The sequence below is a fragment of the Rhododendron vialii genome, chromosome 9a (assembly GCF_030253575.1).
Source record: "Rhododendron vialii isolate Sample 1 chromosome 9a, ASM3025357v1".
In the NCBI taxonomy this organism is placed as follows: Eukaryota; Viridiplantae; Streptophyta; class Magnoliopsida; order Ericales; family Ericaceae; genus Rhododendron; species Rhododendron vialii.
In genome coordinates this window covers 23,277,902-23,281,537 of record NC_080565.1, presented here as the reverse complement: position 1 = coordinate 23,281,537, position 3,636 = coordinate 23,277,902, and the positions used below count along the sequence as shown (strand labels likewise).

Here is a 3,636-nt window from a genome sequence, read left to right as displayed (position 1 = left end):
TGCCATAATTAATTTTTCCAACATAAATGTAGTTTTTATTTTTTTGAACATGGTATGAATGTAAATACTACTACGTTTTCCTTACGTTAGTTGATGGGACGAGTGAATACTTGGGTGAACCATAGACTCGTTAGAAAAAACTGGACTCGTTCCCAACAGTGCAAATCAAGGCAGAAACATGAAGCTGTAGTGCAAGTTGTGTACGTTGGTATAAAATTGTAATGTGCAAGAGTATAGTGAGGAAGTAACTAAACTAAGATCGAAATGAGGCAAAGGAATTATACGTTGGTATGCGGCTCCAGCATTTTTAAGGCTGGACGACATGACCTTGTAGCAAAATATATAGTCGTCTGAGGTTCATAAATGCTATATATCTTCTCCATATCTGAGCCGAACATTGCACTCTGACGGTACCCTCGATTTGCCTCCATAAAGCTTAACCGCTCATGTCCAGTCATTGCATCGACCAGTTGATCTATTAGAGGCTAAGCATAGCAATCCTTCGAGCTAGTGTCTTTGAGATTCATGTAGTCCATCCATATACGCCATTTCCCGTGCGTTGCAAGCCAAGTTTGTGATTGCATCCGGGGAATGGCTTGCGCGTTCAATAGTTGGTCTACTTCTTCAGTCATGGTGTTAGCGTGTGTTGGGAACACATGCGAAGATTGAGTCCCATATCGGATAAATAGAAAAATAGTTGGATCTTAATATACAATTGAATGACACACCACTTACAAAGCTTAGCCTTTTAAGTAGATATGAGTCATTTAATGTATATTAGGTCCATATGATACCATGTGATATGGTGTGGACTCCGTGGATACTCCTAAAGAATTGGGCCTACGCGCACACAGAAAGACCTCAGGTGGATCAGACTCCTAACAAGTGGTATTAGAGCCAGTTTAATAATCTTTGGGCATACTCAAACCGATTTGGTGGGTTTGTACGGAGACTCTCGATAGAGCGAGAAAAATCCAAGGTGGCTCTCGATGGAGCAAGGATGCAAGCGGATGGAAAAGAACCCCATTGCATGGAGGGCTCTCGATGGAGTAAAAGGGACGGCTCTCGATCGATGATGTGGGTGCGGAGAAGTCCCGGGTGAAATCGGTGTTGGAGAGTAAAAAGATCAGGGATCAAGAGGGAGTCAAGTGGATCAAATCGAGGGGGGCCCAATGCATGGTTCACACATGAGGGTGAGATTGTTGGGAACATCTGTGAAGGTTGAGTCCCACATTGGATAAACAGAAAAAAAGTTGGATCTTAATATACAATTGGATGACACACCACTTACAATGTATATTGGGTCCATGTGATACCACATGATGTACTATGGATACTCCTAATGAATTGGGCCTACGTGCTCACGTAAAGACCTCAAGCGGATCAGACTCCCAACAGCATAGGCTAGTGCCGATCACCGCGCCTTATGAACACTACAACAAAAAGCAGATTTAGGGGCATTTTTTAAAAGGCATTTTCCACTAAGTGCCTTGTAAAAATCTTCACGGGGCAGTACTTGCTAAGTGCCGCAATTTGTTGGACCTAATGGGGCAGTTTCCCTTTCAACGTGTGCTGGTGAATAGGATATGGTGATCCAAGTATAGTAGGGGCACTTGCAAGTGCCTCAAAAAACAGGGCATAATCGATCAATTGAGTTTAAAAGGCTGAAAATGACATCGCTGATATCTAATCTAACAGGGCACTTCTCTCCTAGGTGCCTCAATACTATTCTTTGGATTCAAATTTTGGCAAGTCTCATTTTGGCGCTATAATCTCTTGCGAATTGGGGAACTGGCACTTTTCATTTCTTTTTCAAACCGTAGAAAGTGTTGCACAATTCGGTACACAATCCACTCTTCCCTCTCTCTCCTCCGAGTTCTCTCGTCCCTCTCTCTCCTTAGATTTCGAATTGCAACTGCAGATTGAAAGGGTTTCTGTGCATCTTTTACTCTTCCCCTCGGTGTCCGTTCGTCGTGTGTGAGGTAACACCTTGCTTCAACTCTCGTTTCTGGTTCATTTTTCAGATTGAGTTCTGGTTTTTTGGGGTTGTATTTTATGCAGAGATGCAACTATGCAGTGTATATTTATATTTTTTGTGTTCCTTCAATTGTACTTTGGAGAAGACTAAACCCCGTCGAGAGAAACCAACTTGTTACAGAGAAGAAGATTGGTATTGTATAATCTAGACTGTCATCTACTTATGCCTGAAAGGGTACAATAGATTATCTTGCAAATCAAAGTGAAAAAATACCTTATCTTTGATTGTTTTTCAGAATAAATGCGCTAACCATATTCAGCAACAATTGGGTATCTGATCCTCTTCAACTCTCACCACCAAGAGCTGATGTCATGATGGTAATAGCATTTGTTTTCTCTTTATCTACTGTAATTTCAATTTATGAGACTTCAATTTTTTGCAATTTGAATAAGAACATAGAGTTTTGCTTTTTCTATTGGATTTCCAGGTTTGTTTCCAAGTGCAGAAGGCCAAAGATTTGATACTTTTCTACAGTTTTAGTTAGTAATTATTCAAATTGAGTTTGAGAACTCTTAAGCCATTATTGTAATGTTCAATATTCACTAAGTTGAATAGTATGTTTAATTCTGTTTCAAAATTACTTCTTCCTTCATATGATTTTTTTAGGCAGTGGAATAACTAATTAAGTTTTTTGGCTTTGTATGTGTGCCTTGTAAATGAGAACCTCTCAATTCATATAAAGAAGTTTTATTTGTTTGTCAACATGATTCTGTAGTAGATAATTATGTAAATTGGATTTGATAGAACGTTTAATAATTTTTTTTTTTATAAAAAAATTATCTTTTGGGGCAGTTGAAAGTGCCTCCACAAAAACTTAACCGTGGTTTGACCGTGTGTGGTTTCCTCATTTATACAGAACCTTAAAATGCCTTGAGAATCATATTTTGAGGCACTTAGAAGTGAAGAAAATATAAACCCTAACTAGAGAAATAGAGAGAGAGAAAAGAACTGAACTTTCATTTCTTGAGACTCTCGTAATGTCTCTTCTTGATTACAAAAGAATGACGACAGAACCCTATATACAATGCTAACCCATCGAGTACAGCTCAGCACCATTAGTTAGTTAGGTTAGGCTAACAATACTAACAGACTGACTAATTGACTAACTGATTATACTAACAAATTACTCTCTTAATGACTCTTACTTACATGCCCCTACAAACTCATGGGTGTATCTACAACCATGAGTTTGGCTTTTAGAAAAAGAAAACGAGCTGTGGATAAAGACTTCGTAAAAATATCAGCTACTTGATCGTCAGTGCCCACATGATAAACAAGAAGCTGCTTGGCCAAAATTTTTTCTCTGACAAAATGATAATCGATTTCAACATGCTTTGTTCTGGCATGATAGACAGGATTGGCAACCAAGGCTATTGCAGACAAGTTATCACACCAAATAATGGGAGGAGTAGAAGTAGAAATACCAAGTTCTATCAACAAATTTTGAATCCATGTAACCTCAGCTGCAATCTGAGCCAAAGCCCTGTATTCGGCCTCTGTAGAAGACCTTGCAACAGTATGCTGCTTCTTAGCACTCCAAGAGACAAGATCAGAGCCTAAAAATAAGCAATATCCAGTAGTTGACCTTCTGTCTATCT

The 3,636-nt window shown here is 39.1% G+C and overlaps 1 long non-coding RNA gene across 2 annotated transcripts; it reads left to right on the top strand.

Annotated features, from left to right (window-relative positions):
* The first annotated feature begins 1,434 nt into the window (after nt 1-1,434).
* Nucleotides 1,435-2,793, top strand: LOC131301445 (uncharacterized). Of its 2 annotated transcripts, XR_009191282.1 has the most exons (4): nt 1,435-1,982; nt 2,062-2,170; nt 2,274-2,355; nt 2,466-2,793. It is a non-coding gene; the product is annotated as an uncharacterized LOC131301445 (long non-coding RNA). The 2 variants fall into 2 exon arrangements; XR_009191281.1 differs by lacking the exon at nt 1,435-1,982 and having other exon boundaries at nt 2,036-2,170.
* The last annotated feature ends 843 nt before the right edge of the window (nt 2,794-3,636 follow it).